Raw genomic sequence first — 24,961 nt, 5'->3', positions numbered from 1 at the left:
AGTCCCTAATAAGATATCATTTTCTCCTCAAGCACAGTCAGTAAGGTCTGAACAAACAACTTGAAGCTGCTTGTTCAGCTCTGCTTTGGACAGGCCGGTTTGGCAGCCTCCTGATCTCAGCTGTGAGTGTTTCTTCTCCTCTTGCTCCTCAGGCGAACAGACGTGACCAGATGTGTTTGGGGCTGCCTCCCTGTGCCGCAATGGCTGCAGAGGAAGATGTATGTTGGGGTAACAACATGAACCCAAAATACCCCCGTGAAAATCAGTCCATTCATGCAAGGAGACAATTCCCCAGGTGGAGATGCAACAGGAGAGATGCGTTTTAGCTGCAAGAGGAGCTAAATGCCTGCAAAGCAGGTGGTTTTACCTCAATCCTAGAAATGAATGGAGATATGCTCCCAGCCCTGTCTGAGCCTTGCACCTCCCTCCATCTCCCAAACCAGCACGCTGGAGGAAAAATCTTCGTGTTTATGCCAGTGCTCCCCGCTGGTGCCATGGGCATCTCCATCATGGTGGGAAGGGCAGAGGGGACCTCTCCATCCACCCGACATCGCCATCCTCCTCCCTTTCTCAGCAAAGCCCAGCTTTGCAGGCAAGAAGACGGCTGCTAGCAGTGGTGGGGAAGGAGCTGGCAAACCCTAAAGGTTGGGTGACTGCTCCCACAGAGCCCCCAGGGATGCGAGACCCTTTCTGCTCTGGGCTGGGGGACACTGAGCCAAGACCTGCTCGGGGTTGTGTGAGACCACGGCTCCCACTAGCGGCTTGTCCTAGAAGCAATCACCTGTCGGTTGGCCTGACTGATTCCCTGGGGGAATTTTTTATTTCAGTTATTTTGGGAGCCGCAGGCCTGCTTTCCTCTCCCCCAGAGCACACATGGATGCTGTACATGGCTGCATCTCTGCAATAATACAAGAGTCCGTTGCACCATGCCCAAGATCCGCAAACTGTTCCAAAAAAAGGCATTTTTGTGCTGTGTTCCCTGACAAAGTGATGCCCAAAGCTGTGAGGGCACGAGGTGGTCCATAAGGACCACCTGGGGCAGCAGCAGGTCGGGCAGAACGAACGGCCTTGGGGCAATGTTTGCTGTCCCTGGAGGGCTCCGTTTCCAAAGGAAACAAAATATGAAATCAAGGGGGGACATCTTTACTCCCCCGTGAAGGTGTAACTGGCATCTGGTGATAGGAGGCATGAGCAGAAAACTCCCAGCGTTTCATTGATCAGCTTTGGAATAGCTGCTCCTGCTTCGTACAGTGCACCTCAGCACTTAGCCAACAGAATCCACCCAAATCCATCACTTTTTAGGTAATTACTGCTCCATTACGACGAGTTTACAGTGATCTATTTGCAATCATGTAATGAATTATCCCTTACAAGAGAAAAAAAAAGTTGGGGGGGAGGTGGAAAAAGTGAATAAAACCAGAAATAAAAATCAATTCGCAGCTCCATTAACACACAGCCGCAAGCCTGCTCGCCACAGTCCGTCTCAGGGATGCTGAACAGGGATATGAGTCTCATGGGTGGCCGACAGCGAAACAAAAGAACGATTACAGAAGAGAATTAAAATCACCTTTTTAAGTGAAAGTTCTTGAGACGACTTCCTGCAAAGATTTAATAAGGTGAGTATTGACTGCCAATGCAATAATTGATTATTAAATCAGTATAAATACACGTACGGACAAAACTGCAGTTCAATTTCCCCACTGTAATAAATATTTTTCTTGGCATTTATTTAATACATGCTTGCCCACGTGAATTTAAATGATGTATCTTTAGAAGCCTTGATGCAAAACAGAGCCTCAACAACACAGCCATCCATCAGACACTAAGTTGCTGCTAATAACCTTCCCTTGGGGGAAATTGCAGGCAAGTAGTTATGAATTTAGTGATAGGGAGCCTCAACCTCCATTTTTTTTTTTTTAGGAGAAGAGGTGATAAGGAGTGCTAGGAGAAGGCACAGAGCTGGGCATCCCCAGGGCATGGATGGAGGGGAAGGGAAGCCAATGGCTCAATGTGGGAAGGGATCAAAGAGCATCCAAATGGCAAAGAGCAGCGTGGAGGGGAAGAAGGATCAAAGGGTGACGGGGATAATAGAAAATGTAAATAATAATAATAATAAAAATCTCCATAAAAATCCTCTGCAAGTATTTTAATGTACAGAGGCGCTGGGCTATGGCCTGGAAATGCTGCTTTCACACGGTGACATGACAGCCACGTCCTGGCCTTCCAAACTGCTTAGAACCACCCCCACTCCCCATTTGGTCTGTCCTTCCATGAAGCTTTTCTTTGCATTTAGGAAAGGCTAAGGTGGAGGAGGAGCAGAGGACACCTGAGAGGTGGCCACAGGATGCTTCATAATAGGAAAAATAAGCCTGCAAAAAGGGGATTTCTCAAAGCCAGGAGTGGGATGGAGGCAGCCAGCATGGTGGCTTACAATCAGAAAAAACAGTCTGCAAGTGGGTCCAGTCCATCCTACCAAACAAAATAGCTTTCACACTGCTTTTCTAAAAAATCAGTGGTTTGACACCCAAAAATCCTATTCCCCACACGGGATGGGCTGATGGGGGAATCTGCATGGCATCAGCTCCTGAGATTTTTTCCATCGTTCATTTACGTGCCTTTGTGTAGGGTTTAATGCCATTATCCTCCTCCTTTAACTCAGATAAAAAATTAACGAGGACAAAATAAGCCCTGAATGAGGATATTTTCAAGGCTGTTTGAAGGTCTCTAATGAGAGCAGAGAACGATGCATAATTGAACGTACAGCGAATACACGGCAGGATGCTAGGGCCAGGGAGGAGGAGGCTGGCCACCGGCTGAGCCCTGAGCCGTACCCCTCGTACCCCCCATACCCTGCCTGTGCCACCCACCTGGCTGCTTTCCACCCCTCCATGTTCACTGGTCCTTAAAAAATAAGCATTTTATTTTAAATCTAACAAAATGCGCGTTTTGAAAGAGGGAAACTGAACCACAGAAGGCTGAAGCAATGCTTCCAAGGTCACTGACACCCGTCATTGCCATGGCTCCAAAACGGAGATGGTGCTTTACTGGGATTTTTTTTTCAAGTTATTTCTCAGGATTGTCTAACCTCCATCCTAGCTGTTGGGGCTCAGCACCCAGGCAGGGAGTAAATCACAGGTCCGGTGTCGTTTTCTGAAAGGATAATAGTTTTCTCTTGGAATATTTATTCTCTTTCACTCTTATTTGACAGACAAATCACAACATCCCAGGATTTCCCCTGTGAACCTCTGAGCAACTAACATGCCCCAGGGGATTTATTTGGCCATCAAACCGGTTTTATTTTGGGGGATGCAGAATTTTGGGTCTGCCTGCTGTCTTTTTGTGCTGGGCTGAGATTCATCACAAGGATTTGCATTCCCTAGATTGTCTGCTTTCTGTTACACTTTCAATAAAAGTAGGACAGTGTTGGGGGTGGGGACATGCCTGCAGTTTCTCAGGCTGTAAAATGAAGCTGGAGATGCCTTTCTACCTCGGATGTCCCATTGAAAGCCAAATGGCATAGGTGACCTCCCAGGAGAGGACCCCATGAGCAGGTCTGTCTGCAGCTACAGAGACCATTGTCCCTCAGAAAACCCAGGAACTAAGCAATTTGGGATGGTCTCATGAAAAGACTAGTGCAGAATGAAGGATTTCCAGAATATAATGTAAAATTATGTCATGCCGATCAGCATACGTTGGCTTGGCTATGCCAGCTGCTCTCAGCGGCTGCACATCTTATCAGTTTTCACTTAAATACAGCAGGCACTTTGGAGACAATGCTGTTTGCTGTGCTGTACATAGCTGGATGCTTTCCGGTGGTAGAAAAGCAAAATACTCTAATGGCTCTCAGGTGCTTTACAGACCTTAATAACTTCAGGCTCACAACAACTCTGCAAGAAATAAGAACTATAATTGTCTCCATTTTAAGGTAGAGGAAGAATGGATACACATGTATTAAATGACTGGCTAAGTAAAGTCTTATCAGGAGATGCGGTAGGCTCTCCATTACTTGATGTCTCAATAGCAAGACTGGATCTCTTTCTGTCAATCATACACCATCTCCTCCAGGAAGAAGAAGTGGCCAGGAAAAAGGAAAAAAAGAAAAAAAGGGGGAAAAAAAGAAAAAAAAAACAACAACACCAAACAAACAAACAAACAAACAAAAACAACCAAACAGAAAAACCTCTTCTCCTTTGTCCCTCCTTCCTTTTCCTCAAAAACTTGTTTTTTTCACTGAAAAATGAGAAAAGTTCCCTTTTCTCCAAGTGGATGCAGGGAATGCAGAGCCAAGGGGTAGGGGGATGAAGTCAGCAGTGAGGCACCAGGGGTTGGTCACAGATTTCTCAGGGGCATAGCTGGGGCAGGAGGGATGCTGGAGAACTACAGACACATGGCTGCCAAGCCCGTATTCACACCCCGCTGGAAATACCTGCTCCACCTACATCACATATAGATCAATTTGCAATATCTGCCACTCAGAGGTGTTGAGTGAGTTTATCCACTGCCTGTAGCACTGAAAGTCCCGCTGGGAGACAAGCTGTCCCCTCTGCCCATATCCATCAAGAAAGCAAACCAGCCACCCTTTTTATTTCCCCGTGGATAAAGAAGATGTCCTTTTGACACATGGCTATCTCTAACCACAGGATTAGATGGAGCAGTACCAGCAAAATGAAGCATGAGGCAAACAAGTCGTTCCTCTCCCAAATCGTTCAGCGTGGAGTAGAGAGGCTGGGAGAAATTACAGCGGGGCACATAAATCACGGCATTAATTACGTATTCAGCCAATGTTGCCAAGGTTTTCTGTTTGCAAATTGCCTGCAAACAGATTGAAAAAGTCCCCGCCATATTCCTCGTTTGAAAATATTTGCAAATTTCTTCACGGTCTGAGGATCAATTCGAGTTGAAAATGTGATTATGGAATCTACAATTCACATCCGCGCCATTCCCACTGACCCAGCCGTGGCCTTTTGATGTTTCTGCACCATAAATATGCAACGAAGAAGTCAGAAAGTCACAGTTTTAAGGCTAGAAGGAAACAAAATCATCTAGTTTGACTTCCAAAAGGTTTTCCTCTGCTAAGTGCTGCTATGAGCCTAATAAACTACCCACTAGAGCAACTTTTAGAAAAACTCAGTGCCTTGATCCAGCACCTTGAAGTAGTGAAGAATTTACCGCCTTCTTCAGTTAGCTGAGCCAGGGCTTAATTACCCTCGCTGTTTAATTTGTATCTGAACATTTCTAATTTACATTCAGCTCTTGTTGCGCCTTTGCTAAAGATCCCTTGGCTCTCTGAAGCTTCTCCTGGCGTGCCTGCTGATAGACCAACAATTACCGCAGCTGCCTCGTCCGCGGCTCCAAGTGTGGCACTTGGAGCCTGCAGATCCGGACCCTTCGCTCGCGCTTTGGGCTGCGGTCGGTTCTGAAGCAGCCAATCCTGGATTCAAAACAATGGGGCATGTCTGCAAAAACTGAGAATTTTGCAATCAGGGAGATGTTTTGAAATGTTCCCGGTGGGGAAGATTTGAAGGAAAAGTTTGCTTTCCAGGAGAATTCATGCTAGCGAAGCTCGACTGGCTGTTCAAGGTGAGTGCACACAAAAGGGTCAGGCTGAAACTGTCTTTTGAATTAGAATAAATTATCCTCTTTCATATGCCTCCTTAATGGCTCTCCTTTGCTGTGCTCCATACCGAATGCCTCGCTCAGACCACATGCAGCTAGGAGGTGAGCTGAGACTTCTCCTAATGATCAGCTTATTACATCTATGAATTATGCACACAGCTAGTTTATGCAAAACAAGCCAGTTATTATTATTAAAATCCCGACAACAGCTAAGCAGCTGGTGTCTCACTGTCTATCATGCCTTGACTCCTGTTTAACATGCTGACCAATATTGCCTCCTTTTTTCTTTGGCTCTTCCATCTGTCTCTTTATACCTACCAATTGGGTTTGTCTCGGGCACCTTTCATTCTGAGCTTGTCCGATATCTAGCAGAAGACAGTCTTGCCCAACAAATGGGACTCCAAGTGGGAAAAAAGTATGCATTAAAACTTTTTGTAGACTTTGGATTTAAGGCAGTTAAAGATCCTTGTTAAGCTCACAGTGCAGAACTGCCAGGTGTTGCACAAACCCATGTATCTGGTCCTTACACCAATGAATCTGCAGTCCAAATTGTTGCCTTTTCTGCTAGGTTTCAGCTGGTTTATCTCATCTGTCTTTCTCATCTTGCCTGGGAGACACTGAACATGCTCAAAGCACACGGTGTGCCTGCACTGGGCTTTCCCAGATCTTAGCGTGAGGCCCAAGCCTAGCAGGAACTTCCAAATGCTGGTGTTTTCCAAATATTATTAAATATGAATATCCAAGGGAATTTGTTTTTCACTGTTTGCTTGGTTCTGCTTACTGCACACTCAGGTTTTAAATGAGAGCTGAAAGTGTGCAAGACAGAGAGAGATGAGAAGAAGAAGGAGGGAGAGAAACATCTGGTCCTATGAGAAACTTGTTTCTTTGAAGTTTTGGTCTTCTTTCCCTCAGCTTCTCACATGTTTACATATGAGCAGCCCATCAAGAAACCTATGGATGGACTGTATGTGGGGGCCTCTGACACTTTGGTAACCATGTGTTTCATTTATCTGTCACTTTTGTTTACTCTCATTTGTATACTTTACTAATTTGACTTGACACAATAAGGGCATGACCATAAGAAGCAAAAGGCATTGCTTAAATATTTCATATAATTCTTTTAAAAAAAAAAAAAAAGCATGTGACAGTAAAGTACTGGATCCTTCATCCTACTCATTTTTATTAGGAAGAAAGGAGTTTGGGGGAAAATAGCCATCATTATATCACATTATGCATGAATGCATAATAAAACTCTTAAAGATATGTGAAATATTGGTGCATTCACTAATGGGAATTGATTCAGAATTTTATTCATTTTTAACAAGATTTAATGAAGTTTCCTTGTATGTTTCTCCCTGTGGTTCATTATTCCATTAAGTGCCATTTAATCTGGATGATGTGTGTAGAAGATAACAGCTTCCGATGGGTTTTGTTTAACAAACTCCTCGCCAGCTCTCCCATGGGCTGAGAAGAAGTGACAGGTCCCATCCCAGCACGGGGGCCACCATGGCTTCCTCCAGTGGAGTTGCATGAAAGATAGATGGGATCAGTTGGGAGTCAACTGGTTTTGGCAGATGCACTCCCTGCTGATGGGTTTGGAGCGGGATTAACAATTTAAAGCACAGCTCTCCCCTGCATTTATCATCTTTGGCTCTCATTAGCAGCATGTACTCATGCTGTTGAAAATCTAGTTTTTAAAAAAATGGCAGTCTGGATTGAAAGATTTCCCATTGTATTTTGGGTTGTTCCCCAGTTTTGCTCCTCGGGGTGCTTTGCAGCCCACGTTGCAGTCTCCTATGGCTCGTGGTCATCCTCCATGTGGCTGCCCTTGACCAAGCGCTGCCTGCAGCTGCCGCTGTCCTGGCTGCAGGGTTAGGTCTGTCCTCACCTCATTCTTCTACTAGCTAATCAAGTTTAATCTTCAGAGGAGTTCGGCTTGTTCTGAACCAAATTGCTTTGCCGGTTAAGATCTTTCTTTTGTCTCCCAGCCTAAATTTAGCTGTTGCTCAATGATGGCCTTTAACTTAAGCCATTATTTCCTTCCCTAGTGTTTTCTTCTCTGACATATTTATAGAGAGCAGCCAGGTCCCCTCTCTGTCTTTGCTTAGGTAGGCTAAAGGAACCCTGCTCAGCTCCTTCCCTCTCCTGAGATTGCTCTCCATTTTCAAGGACAATGTAGTTGCTCTTTTTAGCAGCTGTTCCAGGGCCAGTTCACCCTTTTTCAATAGCGGTTATTAAAACTGTACAGTGCATTTCCGAGGCAATCTCACCTGAGTCTAGCACGCTAACAGGAATACCTCCTCATCTCAGCCAGAAATGTCTTCCATTCAAGGTACACATGGAAGAAAATACTTCAAGCACTTAAGGACAGCAAGTGGATTTTTGTGTGTGTGGCTATGCTGTACCAAGGCCATTCAAAATTCGAGCTGTACTCAAGGAGTAATGGTCTACCAGGCAGGTCCATGCCTCACCTGACACTTAGGATAAGCAGATATCATGATCCAAGCTGTTTCCTCAGTTCAGCTTCCCTGAACCATATTTAATTTGCCCATTTTATTTCCCCGTATAACCCTTCATCTATAAGTACAAAGAGTTCAGCACACACCTTGCACAAAGCTGCTCAGAAAGATGCTACCAGTTCCCAGCATTGCCAGAATAAAACTAGTAGGGACGGCCACCTGTTGTGTGTCGAATACGAATTCAGCAGAATGCAGGCCATTTAAATGCAAAAGTTAATTGGAAATGCTGAATGACTGCAGCCATGGGGGTGCTAGAAAACCTGTCACCAAATTGCTTTAGGTGAGTCGGACCCAGCCATGCGCTCTGTGGCAGAGCCAGCAACTGAATCGAGACATCCAGAGGACTGCATTAGGCTCTGTGCCACCATCACCCACTCACCGAAACTTAAAAGCAACATTTAAGAGCACTTTTATCCCTATGGAGAACCATGGCTCCATGTAACATTAGGGCTGGTGACACATATTGCATTCAGCAACCTCACGTCACCCTGACCAAAAATGACCTGCCACATCCCCACCCTGGCAGGTGCTTGTTTTTCATTGTGGTGAGCTGCTGGAATAAAGGAAAATCAATATAATGCAAAATAAAGACCTTTGGAAAAAAAAAAAAAAAAGAAAGAAGGTGAGCCATGATTCACTTTATTTTAAAGCCTTTGCCCACACCCCTTCTGTCTAACCTGCTGGCATGCACGAGCCAGAGAGCAGCGCTGGATCCCATCCAGTAATTACAGTGATCAGGAGAATTGAAATGTTTTGCAAAGCTTGCTTGGCTTTTATAGGTGAGCTGGAGAACAAGACAACTTGGAAGTCTCCTTGCCTTTAACAAAGATGCCGTTTCATTATTCAAATGAGCAGGTACCATATAGCAGTGATTGCACAGCTGGTATCTGCTTTTCTCTGCAACTTGAATTCTTTAGGGGGGTCTTGCTGTCTGGTATCAAGGGAAATGGGAATAACAAGGCAAGTGATTGCTCCTCAGGTGGGCTATGCTTTGTAGATGTGATGTCCCCCTCCCGATTGCTTTCACATCCTGTGCTATAAGCATTTGGGTTGCACTGATGGCTGAGCTCTCCCTCCAGATCTCTCTAAAATGCTTTGTAGAAGGTTGGTAGTGCTAAGCAAATGGGGAAACTGAGGCAGGGACCAGTATTTGGAGCTGGCCCCACCAAGAGGTTGCGCAAGGGATTGTCGGATAGGTTGGTCTTGGCTTGCAAAATATGCATAGCACAGTAGCAGTGTGGGGGCATTTGCACCTCTGTGCCTGCCCTCACCTCCTCACCTGTTTTTTGAGCTGGTGCCATACTAGCACCATGAAAAGAAAAAAAAAAAAAAAAAAGGAAATGGAAAAAAAATGAAAAGAAAAAGAAGTGTTATTTAGAGGAAAAAGCATTTTAAAAGAATCACTTCTTCTCCTTAAGTAACGACTGTGGAGTCTGAATCCTGCTCATCATTTCAAACTGCTGACTCATTTACCACTTGAAATGAATTGAGGGCTGTTAAAGGTTTTATAGAAGATTTCATTAAATATGTATTGAGCCGGCTTAAGATGGAAATTGTTATAAAAGCTGGCATCGGCTCAAAGAGCCAAATGTTTCAGTTTATTACGGAGATATTTTACTCCTGCCTCTGGCCTGCACCCCGTTTCCGCTGTGGCTCCCACTGAGCACCCAGCGGGGCCCTTGGCACCACAGGGATTTCACCATCCAAACTGAGGGGACTTGGCAGATGTGCAGCAGGATGCGGGCAGAGATGGGGCACCCCCCCTGTGTCACTCAAGAGGGAGAGGGGAGAGCCCAGCAGCGTGTGTGAGCTTCTAGCCTGGCACAAACGCTACGACAGGCACCCTTTAGATGCTGTTTCTAGACTCAGTGTTACATACTGCACCAGCTCTGAGCATCTCCCTGGATTTTGGGACCCTCTCTCAACTTATGGATGGGCCAGGGGCATGCAGCAGTGCCCAGCTCTCAGTTTTAGCTTCTGCTTTGCAGACTTGGGGACCTAATAGAGAGATGCCCTCACCCGTGGCTGGTCCCAGCCCACGCTCCCTGCTCCTGTCTCTGCGGCTGAAGGAGGGAAGGGGAAGGCTCAATCAAGCAGCGGCTCGCTGTCGAGGAAGGCAGCCGAATAGCCTCGTGCGAATGAACTGGTTTGTCAAGATCAGGGCAGCATTAATGTTCCCCCAGGCTAAGCACAGATGTGTTTTCACTATAACATGATCTCGACAATTAAAACAACTGTACCTGCATTTATCATATTGATGGGATGAAACATGCTCGGTTGCACTGAGGCATTCTGCGAGTGCATTATTCATGGGGCCTAATACATCACACAACTATTTTCATCTTGCTTTGTAAATGTATATGGAAGGAGAGGGGCTGCTGGAAGGTGAGGAGAAAGCCTGGCGAGGCGTCTCTAACACAACTGGCAGCAATACGGTGCCTATCCATCTGCTGGTGGTGGAGAGGCTGTGGCATTTATCAGAGCCAGAATGTTTTATCTCATGTCAAAGTGAGAAATTCAGCTAGATGGAAATCGTTTTTCCCCATAGCCCACCATTAGCAAGAAGCTTTAAGGACCATTCAGCACAGCAATGAGTGTAACCAAGCTGCACATCTACCAGGCACGGGTACACCCCGTAAACCTCCATGTCACTACCCTCTGTCCCACCTAGCCATTCCATCTTTTGCGCTGCTTCGTACATACATGGTCCTGTGCTCATTTTGCTCCACAGGTGCTTCAAGCAGTCTGATAGGCGGAAGGCTTCCACGGCCATGAGCACCGAGGCTTTTCCCTGTGAGACAATGCAAGGAGGCCCCGTCAATAACATTGTGTTTTAGTCTGGGTCCTAGTGACTTCGCTGTGCAAGCTATGAGTAAATCCACTTCCACTTGAGCTCTGCTCTGCGCTCTTTTCATGGTTAAATCCAGGCATGGACCCGAGGCAAGTGCATGACCTTGTCCCCCTCTGAGGGGTATGAGACTTGAGCTGTATGCAGGCCATTGGGTGTCACTTGGCTCCACAGGTGTTGGGACGCTTTTCTCAGAAAGGGCTAGAGCCAATGCAGCAGTTAAGAGGTGAGGGTGAAGGTGCCACTGACAGATCTCACGGGTCTCTTTAGTGCCTGAGCTTTGAAATGTCACGCCTGAAAATGCACCAGGATGGCAACATACTGATTTCTTTCTCACGTCTGCTTCTTGGAAAGAAGGAAGGAAGGAGGGAAGGAAGGAAGGAAGGGAGGAAGGGAGGAAGGGAGGAAGGAAGGAAGGACGGACGGACGGACGGACGAAGCCATACACAGATTGGTAAGAAAGAAAGAAGCCACACACAGATCGATGAGAAAGAAGCTGGGAGAGGATTCCCTGCTGTACACAACAGGCAGGGTCATGCGAGGGCAGCAGGCAGGTGTGACAGCTCCTCTCTGGGAGAAGACTGTGGGAAGTGGGTGCCAGCCATAGCCAATACACTTCACGTTGGGTTTCTGCAGAGGGCTGACATCTCCCCAGGGCTGCCTTAACACCTCTCTTACCCACACCACATTCTGCATCCTTTCTAAGACCCAGTTGCTGAAGATCCAGCTGTTTAAATCCCCCTCAATTCCCTCTTTTTGGCTGGTGAAAAGACGCCCATACTCTTAGCAAGCTGGCGGCACTCGCTGATGATTGCCAAGCCAGAGCCTGCTCATCAGCTGCTCTAAATAAACCCGTCTCTCCTAAAAAAAAAATGAACCAAAGCAGGCAGAATTACACCAGAAAGGGGAACATTGTGCAAACTCCCCCCAGTATATTTGTTTTCTCCCTGCTGGCAATGACCCATGCACCACAGCCCAGTTCATTACCGACAACACTTGAAGCAGCCGGCGATTAGGGATGCTTGCGGCTGCTTCGCTCAGATGGAGACAGTTGTTTTTAAAAGAGGAACAAAATAAGTTGCTTCACCTTTGCTGAACCTGATTGCTTTGCAGTGGAAAGAGGCAAGCTGAGCTGTTTGAGTTTCCATTTATTGAACTCTTTTGATTTTCTTGGACATCTACCTGGAACATTAAGTATACTTTCTCCTTTCCCTATAGTCCAGTTAATGCAACAAAACATGAGAAGCCTTCAACTTCTATTATAGCAGAAAAACCTTCAGCTTGTGATAAGAAAAGAAAATGTTCCTCTTCCCAGGAAAGGTAGAAGAATTTACCAGCAGCACATTCAAAGATGCCACAAAACATAGCAGCGGCTCCCTGAATGAGAAGAGCAGGGTTTGAGGGTGGTTGCTGGGATTTTTTGGAGTGAAATGCTCAAATATCAGCCACTCTAGATGAAAGAAAATGATGGTTTTGGCTGCTTCTTTCACTTTCCTAGTTCATAAAGAAGGAATGAGGATGGGAGATGAGATTTCACTGTGTACTGGGATTTGTTGCAGTTGATATCTCAGGTAGGAAATGGCAAATCAAGTCTGCTTGCTGTCCCCTCCATGGTGACTGGAGCATTTGCCAGGTGACACCAACCCCTTCCCACGTGTGACCCTCTCCAACCTTCAAGGATCATCCTGGGGGCAGATGGGGACTCCCATGTCCTTTGAGCCTCACCCCACTGCAGGAACATCCCCACCAGCACTGGCTGTGACAGATTCTGCAGCAAGGAAAGAGGGTTGGGGATTGCTAAAGGGTGTTGGGAATCTGCATGAGGCTTTGAAGACATACATAATGGCTACAGAAGCAGTGAGAAAAGGTCTTTAGTGGCTGCCAAATGTGCAGTGGCATTACTGGGTGGTGGCAGGAGCAAGGTGTGAGGACCATAAAGAAATACAAGGGCAGAGATGGTAGCCAAGGGGCTTGCATAGTAAGCCTTGCATGACAGGAAGGATGAATATCCCAAGAGTTGGTCACCTTGTATCTGCAAGGCTGCAAAGAGATCCTTGGACCTTTCCTTAGAAACCCTTTTAAAATCTGAGTACCCAAGCAAGTGTGGGGGGTCTAATAGCAGCTGTCCCCGCCACAAAAGCCATTAGGCCTTTCTAATGCCACTTCAGGAGGGAGTGGAAAGCGCCATGGCAGCAGCCAGCTCCTGGGATCTAACAAAATGTGGCACTAAAAAACATTTGCCTTGATATCTTCCCATTTCATCTGATTAATGCCTGGCCAGAAGTAGGCTGCTCTGCCCCTGGATTCGGCGATGGCTCATTACAGATGCTGGAACCGGCCGCGGCTGGGGCCGTACCTGAGCCCTTCTGCCCTCTGGCAGTGCTCACGGGGGGAGCATGCTGCTGGAGGGGGAAGACCTGGCAGGGACCCAGAGAGGCCAAAACATTTCTGATACAACTCATTCTTCCTTCACACACTCTCCTTTCTCTGCATCCCTGCGGTACGGCTGCACTCAAGCCCAGCAGCTCTCCCTGGAAATGGGCGGAAGAGGGAACATTTGGGCAGAAAGCAGGTTTATCCCTCTGTTTTTACATGCCCAAATGACACAATGGGCTCAGGCGTAAAAGCAAGGTGGAGCAGATCATGGTACCCCCATCAGCCGATCCATGGCTGCCCGCTGATCTCACAGCTTGGCGTCTAGATCAGCCTTAATTTCTAGGAAATGGGGCTTACTATTTTCGGTTTCACTCTCATGTCTCTTTTAGGCTGTCCTCTCTCATTGATGAAGGAGAATAAACCAAGTCACCCTTCTCTTTTTCTTAGATCCTGGTCTATATTTATAGCCACGGCCCTGAGCAGGAATGAGCAATCTCCTGCTCGGGGCTGTCCCTGCTCACTTCCCTTAACCTCATCCCACATGGGTCAGCTTGCAAAGCTTTTCTCATGGCAGCAGCTCTTCTCTGGAGCCCTTCCAGTTTCCCCAGAGACATGTCTTTTCACTTTGTGGCAAACAAGCCACGGTTTTGCAAAACTGAGCCAATGCAGCCAGCTAGAGGCAAAGGAGAGGGCAAATCCTTCTCACTTGCTCCAGAGCTGTGCGTCTCTCTGCATCTCACCCGGGCGACTTGGAAATACCCAGAGAAATTCAAACATTTTCTAATTGAGTTGGGTTTCCTTTTGAGCAGCAAATGGAGGCATGCACAGTCTCGTTATTTGTTTCTGTGGGCAGTGAATCTGGGAAGTGCCCTGGTGCTGGGTGTTGGGATGGGTGCCATGACTGCATTTCACCCACGCATGAGGTGCTGCATGCCGATGCTGTGTCTCAGTCTCAGGCCGTATCATGCCTTCACTCAGCCTGGCAAACTCTAGCAGCTTTCCTGAGGAATTGCAAAGAATATCCCCAAAAATGGGGACGCTGTGGGGCTTGCTAGGGAGCAAACGGCTTGCGTGGGTGGTTGGAATAAAACTTATGGCACTAAAACTAAACAGAGGGGTACAGGATTGAGTTAATTTGCATTCTGAGGATTTAGGAACCAGGTAAGCCATTGGACTCTTTTTTTTTTTTTTTTTAATTTTCTACCACAAGACCTAAAAATTGATTTCTTTCTTAGCAAAAGCTGAGAGGATCAGATTTTGTCCTCGCCATGTGCCTGGGGGAGAGGGGACCTTGCAGAACAACCAAGTCTCCTAGGGCTCCTGGCAAAGCCTCACGAACTGACTTGAGACCCACCTGCAACGTTTAGGACTCCTCCATAATGAAGATTAAATGCGAACAAACTTTTAGCAATGTTGTATAATTTCCTCCAGGGCACATTAGAAGGGGAGCACCAGCACTGTTCAGCTTTGATGAGGCAGCAGTTACCTGGGGAGGCCATTGTCCCTCCAGCTATGAATAGTTCAGACAAGCAGCTGTCAGGAATAGTTTAGGCAGAGCTGATGGCCTGGGGACAAGAGCTGGGACCATGAGACATCCCCAGCCCCTTGCCAGCTTGTATAGCTTAAAGAAGCATCCAAAAACTGGGGTCTAGGGTCGATTTCTGCAAATAAAAGCAGCAAAGCATCTACTACCTTAAAAACCCACTGCAGATGCCCAGTGTGACTTTCCTGCAGTGCTAATAGGGTACAAGCCCAGATCATGTACTAGGTCTTGAATATGGGGAGTGTTAGGAAGGATGGGGCACAAGGACCCCCCAAAGAGGTCACATAACGAGATTTTTTTGCCTGTGGCCGTCAGCACCTGGCTGGGGAGAACAGGCTGCTGGAAAAAAAAAAACAAAAAAAAACTAAAGGAAATGAAGCGCATGGGAATTAATCTGAGAAAATCTGAGTTTGTGGCTTATTAGCCAATTGGTATGCAAAAGCAAGAGGATGTTTTTTAAAGTGCATTTAGCCCTGCAAGTAGATTTTTACTTCCTTGAAGGTGCCAGAACACACCACCAAAGAAACTCTGCAAATATTTCCCAAAATCTTGCCCCAAAGGGTTGACCCTGGGCAGCAAGAAGCCCCCCAGGGCAGGGTAGAAGCTCGATCCCTCCAGCTCACTGCTCCTGTCAGGATGCTGAAATGCCAGAGATGACAATTAATGCCAATTGCCTCATTTAACTTCCTCAGTGGACTCTGATTTGGACTGATCCACAGGCTCAATTTTGATGTTGGGGATAGCATTTCTCATTTTAGGACATAAATCTCTTCCTTAGTTATCAATGCAAAGATTTGTCTGGTTAGCAGGCGCTGGCAGTATCTGCAATTCCACATGCTGAGGCAGGGCAGCTATCTCAGGGCTAGCGAGCGGCCTCTCCAACTAGAAAAATCTTATTTGATTAGAAAACGCAAGACCAACAACATTTCTCTAGTTTATTGCGAGGATGAATTGAAGTCCTGGCCCTATTAAGCTGATAACAAAACCGCCTTCAGCGGGGCCAGGTTTTGCATCAAAATGTTGGCAGAGGGAGCCCATGATGGTTTGGGATCCTGTTTTTTGGGGGAGGGAAAAGCCAAGACCTCTGGGGATGAGCAGACTCAAGCTGGGGGAAAGCTGCAAGGTGACTAAACAGCCTCAGAGCTGCCAAATTCTCCCTGGAGCAAATAAAGGGAGATTCAAACACCATGGGGGGTACCCTATAATGCCTCGATGCTATAACTGCTCCTTTGCTGGGGTTTTCACTAGTTCAATGGAAGGGTTTTAGATTTACGTCTCCCTCCAAGCCTCCAAGTCTTGTGTCCCCCAGCATCACCCCCAGGTGCCCCCAAAATCCGTCTCAGTCACGTCGGCGCCCTGACGAGCAGCCAGCCCGCCAGCTCCTTCTGCTTTCAAGAGCACTTGGAAAGCGCCGTGGCGCGGGAAGGAGCTCATTTGGCAGGTGCAGGCAGACAGAACAACTGCTGTCCATCTGCTCCGCTGCTCGCGCTTGTGTTTCTAATTGCGTCTTCAGGACAAAAGCTCCACTCGGAGCCCCGCTATCCACGAATAATTTAAATAAAAGTTGTCTCCTCTGTGGTTTCCTTCTCTGGTCTGTTCTTGCTGGGGTTTCTCCCTTGGTTCTCGGGTGCGCATCAGTCTGGCAGCTTCCCACCTGTCTTGGGAGCTGGGTTAGGGAATTTCAGGCAAAATCTTGTCATGGCCTTGAGGGTCCTTCAGGTTTTGTGGCCAGAGCCCCTGCCTGAGATGCTGCCTTGGGGATTCAGTCTTTACCAGGCAGTCACAAAAATATCACTACGGTGCAGAAAACTATGAATTTTTGGTGCCTGTTGGAGACACATCTCCAAATCTCTGATCTCAAGGGCTGTGTTTTATATCAGCTAACTAAAAGGAATGAAACCTGCTGGGAGAACCTCCCAGGTCTGCCTTTCTCAATGCTGCAAAGCAGTGGCTGTTGACACAGATGTCCCAGCAAGAGACATCTTCCTAATTCCCTCCCTGACAAACTGGAGATGACAAGAAGGATGGTCAGTGTGTGCAGGTCCCCTGCATTGCCTATGGAGGTAATGAAAGTCATTTCAGACAAAACCTACTTTCCTTTTTTTTTACACTGAACTAGGTAAAAATACACTCCCATTAGAAAGAAGCGATGTGGATGCTTTATCACCAGGGAAAGCACCACTGAGCCCAGTGCAGAAGGGAGATTAAATACACTGAATTCACTGAAGTCCTGGTTGCAGATGCAAATTTCACAGGTAGAGGCATAAATCCCCAACATGATGTGACTGGCAGATCGCCTTTGCCTGATAGCATTCTTCAAATCACACGAAAATAATATTTCTCTCCCCAGTCGTTGGAGAGGAGCAGCAATTCAGCGGGGGGGTCCCCAGGGAGCGTGGTCCCCAGATTCTGGGTACCATGCCCAAGCACACATGCAGACAGACAAGGACATGGGACAGACTTTTCTTCTCCCTGCCATGCAGGCTGCTGCTTTGATTTGAGTTTTGAAACCCCACCGTAAGGCACAGGGAGGAAAACCAGAAAGCAAACATTTCCGATAAGCTGGGTTCAAAGGCAAAGCATGAAATTTGGATGAATGTGGTTCCAAACTCATCCAGTCTTGGCTCTGAAATGGAAAATGAATGCAATAGAGATTTAATTTAGATTTAAGGAGTTGTTTAGTGTGCTTATTAGAAAACACTGTGGTTATTAATTCTTTTCCTTTTGGGAATTTTTCCTGTTTGTCTGTTTTGTTTTTTTGAAGTGTACACTTTCAAAGTCAATTTAATCCTGGGGGAAGGTGTTGGCTTGACAGGTTTTAAGCTCAAATTTCTTCATTTACATGCAGAGATAGCACTAGAGTGGGAAGGGTAAACTTCCCATCTGGTCTAGAAGACAGGGCCTGGGATTATGAGGAAGGAAAAGCACATCTGTAGGTCTGCAGATTCTGGTAGGGATGCAAGCTGTAGACACACAAGCATCACCAAGTTCACAATACTTGGAGTTTTCATAAAGAAAAAAAAAATGCAGCATCTGTATTCAGGTGAGTGGGAATGAATATCTTGTATATTTTTTGATTTCTGTTTTGTGTCTCACCGTTGCAAAGCTCAGCCTGAAATTTGGTGGAGTTACACTACAGGGACCAAAAAAGTGCCTCTTGCGCGTGTCGTGATGGGATTTTGCATTGCTCAGCCTTAGCAATGCTTCTTTGCTTTTAGGATGGGGCAATGTACCGGCTCCAGGAGCTGGACAGAGACCAGCACGTCTCTTTGATTCTCATGTAGGTCACCGAACCAGCAGCAGATGGTCATGTCGTGGAGATGGACGTTAATTCCATCATCACATGCGAGGTGATGTTGTGGGTCTGGTAGTGGCTTGGGCAAGAGGCGTACAAAATAAACTCCTTCTTCCATTAATATTTAAAGTTCTCCAGAACTTTGAGTGAGATTCACTTAGGTCTGACCCTGGATAATTCTGATGTTTTCAGCAAGTTGGAAAAGAGAGTGACTAAACTGTGATTGTTCAGCAATTTTTATCTAAAAAATGGAATTTTTAATATCAAATTATGAAGGTATTTCAGAAGATGCAGAGATGAAATATCTACAGATAATTATGCTTAGCCTTTCCCCAACTCCACCCAAATAGCCAAAGGAAGCTGAAAGCTTGTGATGCTTAGAGATGCACCTGAGCTTATGTCTTCTCCCTCATCCCCTGCTCTTTGGGGTCCCTGGGGGTCCCTGCAACCTAGCAGCAGCACTGAGCAGGGACCTGGCCCCCTGCTGTATTCAACAAACTCCAGAAAAGAGTTTCAGAGAGACCCTGTGAAGCAGAAATCCCCTTTAAAGCTACTGCCAGGCCTTTCTGCTGATTTTTGACCACACGCTGGCCTTCGGTTGGCCTCCTGTGCAACAGACCATTACGCTCACAGTAACCTTTGGGTTTAAAAGAGGAAAGAAAGGCCAGAGACACTTCCCTTGCTCCCCTCCCTCCCCTCCTTCCCCCTGATCTCCATAGCCTCTGCAGGTTACACAGCGAGGAGCGCTTCTGATATAAATAAATACAAATCCCCCGGATGCGCAGCACCAACAGTTTCAGTGCAGCGAAGCTCCCGAAGTTCAGAGTTTAATGCAAAAGTCTGAAGCGACCACAATTTATTCTAAATTGCTTCACTTGATCCGGTGACCTCGGAGAATTATCGCTGGAGAAGACCTGGATCAGTGGCAGAGGCAGGCGAGGGCGCTGATGGGAGCCGGCTCTCGCTGGTGAAGGTGCCTTGCTTGCAGGGACGGGGAAGGAGTGAAGTCTGGTGTTTAAAAAAACCTTGTGAGGCATCTCCTTTGGGGCAGCACAGGGAATTTTTGCCCATGGGAGCAATCAAAGCCAAGCATCCCATGGGAGGGAATTGGTGGTGGTTCATCTCCGGTTGCTTGCCCCATCACTATCTTTGGCAGTGCATTGGTGCCATGGGGTATGGATGAATTTGGACCTCAGCCTTCTTCTCCCCATGGGGTTAGCTCCCTGGCTCCCTGCCCAGGACATTTTGCTGTTGAACTCCCATCTGGCTGCTGCTGGAGCAGGAAAACAGCTGCATCGAGCACTGGGAATAGCTGCAAGTGTCCAACTAATTCACAGCTAAATTGAAGCCCCCAAGGAGGCTTTGTGAGCATTGCCTGGGCTAAAAATCATACTAATAATTAAGTCAAGTAGAAGTCTTTGGAGGCAGAGTAAAACGGCTTCTGAGTAATGCGTGCTGGCACGCTTGCATCCTTGGAAATCGCCCTGCACCTCTGCTAACCCATACTGTGGTTCTGGGAGCAGGGTTAGGGCTTTTGTTATGTCTTTTGTTTTATTCTCTCCCTCTCACTCTCTCTCTCTCTCCCCCAACTCATTTCAGTTCTAGAGGGGGTAAAGGTTCCTTTGACCTCAGCTGTCTCCGAGGAGAAATCCTACCTCTGCCTGGGGTAGCCTCTGTCATCTGTGTCTGGTTCTTTTGCCTGCACTTGGGGCAGCCCTTTTGCTTCTGCTAAATAATCAAAATGGACTCAGAGACCCCCAGACTCTTCAAGTAGAAAACTTCATTCTCCATGTGCTGGGGAACACTGGAAATTGCTGCTGCTTTGAGACTGAAGCAATTCGCAGAAAAGCAATGATTTCATCAGCAGAATTCCCAAAACCCAGGTGGACCCTTTGGGTCAATACCGGAAAATGAGATACTCAGATGAAAGTGCTGAATGCATTTGCGCTGAGCCTACAAGTCCTGGTGACGCTGAGCTTTGTGACAATGGATTGAAAACAGGAGTCACATGTTTTCAAGAAACCTGACTCTCATTCTAGGTCATTTCTCATAACTAACCCTTCCTTTTTCTGCCCCCACCCCTAATTGCATTGACAGGATGATGGTCCTCAGTGCCAAGAGCTGCATGTGTGGGGGGCTGAGCACCACATCTCTCCAGTCCTCACCTTGCACAGGGATCCATTTGGGGACACTTGAGTCTCCACAAGATGCAATCAGATTCGTCAAGGAGCCGCAATTAAAATCTTGGTGCAAATCTAAGCCTGGGAGCTTCAGTTTGGTCTGGCATTCACAAGAGCTGTCGATTACAGAGTCACAGAAGGGTCAAGGTGGGCAGGGACTTCTGGGTCTCTCTGGTTGAACCGTGCCCCAGCAGGGCCACCTGGAGCAGGGTGCCCAGCCCCACATCCAGGTGGGTTTGAAGTTCTCCAAGGAGGAGCACCAGCACCTCTGGGGGCAGCCGGTGCCAGGGCTACAGCACCCGCCCCGCACAGCAGTGCTTCCCGAGGGGCAGGGGGAGCCAACAGGGCTCTAGGGTGGGCCCGTGGCCTCTGGGCCTGGCCTGGGTGCCACCGAGAGGAGCCTGGGTCCTCCTTTGCACCCTCCTTTCAGGTATACGGACACGTTGATGGGATCCGCCCGAGGCTCCTCTTCTCCAGGCTGAGCAGGCCCAGCTCTCCCAGCCTCTCCTCACAGAAGTGCTCCAGTCCTGTGATCAGCCTGGTCGGGCTCTTTCCTTGATGTCCAGGTCTCTCTTGTAGCAGGGGGCCCAGAACTGGACTCAGGTGGGGTCTCACCAGTGTTGAGAAGATGAACGCCGTCTTCAAGGCAGCCAAAAACCAGGAAGCCATAAGCTGCAATGGGCAAGGGCAAGCCACTGACCTCTTCACTGGGAACGCACGGCCCCATCTCTTCACTTGCTGATGGCAAGGAGAGCTTACAGCCTCCGACACGTGTCAGAGACTTAATAAAATCCTGTTCTTTAGGAAGACACTCCTCTTAAGTCTGGACAACCTCTCACACCTTGAGAGGGCAATGAGAGCTTTTCAAATCTAGTGAAAATCCTGCTCTGAATTTCTCCCTTTTCTCCATTGCTTTTGTGCAGATCGGGATCTTGGATCTTTAGTAGGAGGCAGATGCTGATACCATTACTTGGAGCCATATCTTGCTCAACGGGAAGCCCATCATGACTCCAGTGCTGTTCCTCCTGGTACCCAATGCTCCCCATCAGCACAGAGATCGCATTTAACGCAGAAGGATGCATGAACAAACTGACTTTTTCTCTGCGGGAGCTGTGTTTTTTCCTGCTGGAAGGCTTCCTCAAGCACATGTCCTAGGGTATTTAGGGTAGCACCGACAGAGGGGAGGATATTAGACTGATTCACCTGTGGGTCATTATCTAATTAGACTTAAATGAAGCTGTTTGATATGGAAACGTATTTCCACAGCTTTAGGAATAAGGGCTATGGAGAATAACAACAGATGCAGAATAACACCCCGTCTCAGACCAGCAAAGATTAGTGTTACGGCTAAATTATATCCTGGCCCAGTAATAGGGTTATTTCTGTTCCCAATGCAGTATTTAGATGAGGAAATCAACAGCAGGAAGTGTATCTTAATTTGCTAATAACAGGAAAGCGAGCAGCAGCTCAACCAATCTCGGTGACTTTGGCGGGGTTCGGCAGGATTTGGGCAGATTAGAAAGCGAAGCCGTTGGGTAGCAGATGGCATTTCCCCGTCTACCATCAAAATGCAAAGTTAGTTAATGAATTTCTGACATGGAGCGGCACGGCGGGAAAGGCTCAGGCTGAAAGCAAGTGGAAAAAACACGAATAACAGGAGCTGGGAGGGACTGGGGGCTGCTCATCCCTTGCCGATGCTGCAGACACATGGCCGGGATGCAGCAAGGATGTGGGCACTGTCAAGGACAAACCTGCCGGCTGCTCGTTCCAACACAATTCTCTTTATTACCCATTCGCTCAAAAAGTGTCTCCTGTATCTGGGGCAAGTGGCCGTCTCAGACGGGCGATAAGAGGAGCTTTTGAGAACAGTGCAAAGAATAATTCTCCATTTGCCAGCTGACCTGGAATATCAAGGGAGAGGGGGAAAAAAGATTATTGATCTAAAATAGCCCTCTTTTGGTCTATTTTATAACAGTTGGAAGGAGAAAAAAAATAAAATAAAAGTGTTCCTGGTTCAATGAATGGTGAGGGGGTACCATTTATTACCCTGATTCATTCCTTTTTAAATGAGTGCAGGTGTTTTTCAAATGAGACACCTTCCCCAAGTGAGCAGAACAAAAAGCTTTTTAAAAAAATAAAGAAGCTCTGGCTTTTTTCAACTGATGAGTGTTTGTTTTAGGCAACTCCTAGTACTTTTTTAGAGGGTAGAAAAATTTTGAGGGACCTTTTTCTGAATGTCGCCAGTTGGAGTCACGTATTTAAAGAGTTAATTTCCACTTTTCCTCATTCAAACTTCAGCTCATTTAATTTAATACAGAAAAAGAAAGAGGAAGACATGTCATTGGGTTTACATAACAGTCTGAAGACACTACAATTATTGTATTATGAATAGTGGAGTATCCTTATCATATAAACTCCCACACACTGGCAGGAGTATAACAAATTCTTCACTTGGTCTTTAGTGCTGCTTGTCATTATGAGGATAGTTAATTAACCTGACCTTTTTTTGCTTTAAAGGAAAAACCCAGAAGATCCCATCTCTCATCCGTCTGTTTTTAAATAAATGAAATGAAACCCAAAATACACCAATCAATGAAGAAGCCACAAAAGAAAATTCAAGAGCCCTCTTTTCCTCCCCACTCTGAAGACCAGAGGAAAACAAGTGTGAAAAGAAAATCTATGGTAAATAGAGCATCTCTGCACTAAACAACAGGGAAATAGTGAGTGTGGTCTCAAGTCCTACAGCCTTAGCCATAGACATAAAGTTTCCACAAACAAGAAGCCTTGAGGGAGACCTTCAGAAAGAGTGATCTCAACTTTAATGAAGGGCTGGAGAAAAGGAGCTGAGAGCAGCCTGATCAATAAAACACAAGCTCAACCAGAAAGCTTCAAAATGTATGCTAAAAAAGGGCAAACAAGCAGGTAAACAAGGCCCTGGAGAATGATGCAGAAGCGGTAGCTTATGGACCATCTTGCTCCAATGGAGAAACTCTGAGCTCTGAGTTTCTCCACTGGGAAAAGTGGGAAAAGAAAGGGGAATTTTTAACCTTCATTTAAATGCATCCATCCCTGACCCCCAAATCTTTCCTGACTGTCCCCACTTCACAAGATTACCCTATAGACTCCTTATTTCCAAAGAATCAAGCTGATATTCAAAGCTGCAGGCTCCAGGGTTGAGTTGGGAAGCAGCAATATTCACCGCCTCTCCAGGGAGGCTTTACACGAATCACTTCATTAGACATGGGCAGAGCGCAGAAACCGCATTTCTAAGACACAGCAGTTTATCTTTCTTTTATGTTTAATCTCTTATCCGACTCCCACGACTTGAAAATATTTCCTACAGGATGCTTTATTCTGCAAAGAGAGTTCCTCAATGTCAAAACTGGAGGAGGTTCAGGCTGTTGTGAGTTACTCCATCCAAGCAGAGTGTTGGATGAGATGCCTGGAAGATGTCTGGAGACCAAGACACCTCCGTGCATTTTCTACTCATCTTCATGCAAGGGGTGGGGGGGATAGTGGTCGCCGCAAGCCCACGTGTGTGATTGCAAGCAGCTCTTGGAGCTGCTGCTCCCATCCCAGGTGGCTGAATGCTCTATTTAACTCATTTCTAAATATACCTCGCCCAGCCGTCGTCTGGCAGCGTATCTGCTGTATGACCACAGGCAAGTTATATAAAATTCTCACCTCGGTTTCTCTCCCTCAGCTCGACCAGAGCCCATGCAGTGACTATTGTCCTCCAGCTCTTAGCTGTACTCATAAAAGCAAATAAAATCATTGAGAATGAGACCCAGGCATATATATATATATATATATTATTATTATTATTTTTTTTTTACTTCCAGACAGTAGTAGATTTACTATGAAATGCCCTCTTGGGTAGACCCAAATAAACATTCATTCTGAATGCAAGCCACCACAGAAGCCTTATAGAGAAAAACAATGCAAGGAAGACATCAACTACTTCAAAATGTTTTATTTTTATGCCATTAAAATGTGGCTTCTGGCTTTTTGCTTTGCAGCAGTATTGTTCCACTTCAGAATGGATGAGAACAGAATGGAAGAAGGAGCAGAGGAAGAATTTTTTTAAAGACTCACCCCTTCCACTCCAAATTAACTGGGAATTCAGGAAAAGACAACATTTTTTTGTTGTCTTTGAGTTGAACTATATTTTTTTCACTCCTTTTTTTCATTCCAGAAAATGAATCCTGGACTCTGTGTCTCTCTTACCCTTAGTAAGAGTGGTAAAAAGCTGTTGTAGCCTTGTCAGGTCTTTTCAATGAGAACGGCTAAGAAACTCCACTCAAAATGTGTCTGGGGGTAGTTCACACCTGTGTTTTGTGCAGTGTATCTTGAATGCACACATTATACACTCACACAGATTTATAAATGGAATATACTGCTTGGATGCTTTCTTATATTGTCATAAATCATTTACTTTCATCATTCCCATAACAACCAGAACCATATAATCAGATGCCCAGGAAATTAATCCTTCTGTTAGGGGAAATATAGCCACTTCAGTGTATGCAAAGCCTTGACCAAAGCATCTCTTGTGAAAAGATGCTGACGTTCACATGCTCTCAA

The 24,961-nt window shown here is 46.5% G+C and overlaps 1 long non-coding RNA gene across 1 annotated transcript; it reads left to right on the top strand.

The window, feature by feature from the left end:
- Positions 1–5,310: 5,310 nt before the first annotated feature.
- LOC106040573 (uncharacterized) lies at positions 5,311–24,535 on the top strand. Its single transcript, XR_001209965.3, has 3 exons — positions 5,311–5,580; positions 22,895–23,059; positions 24,397–24,535. It is a non-coding gene; the product is annotated as an uncharacterized lncRNA (long non-coding RNA).
- Positions 24,536–24,961: the final 426 nt, after the last annotated feature.

The sequence above is a fragment of the Anser cygnoides genome, chromosome 21, assembly GCF_040182565.1.
Source record: "Anser cygnoides isolate HZ-2024a breed goose chromosome 21, Taihu_goose_T2T_genome, whole genome shotgun sequence".
Classification (NCBI taxonomy): Eukaryota; Metazoa; Chordata; class Aves; order Anseriformes; family Anatidae; genus Anser; species Anser cygnoides.
The sequence above is the reverse complement of the archived record's forward strand: the minus strand, read 5'-3'. Positions and strand labels throughout refer to the sequence as shown.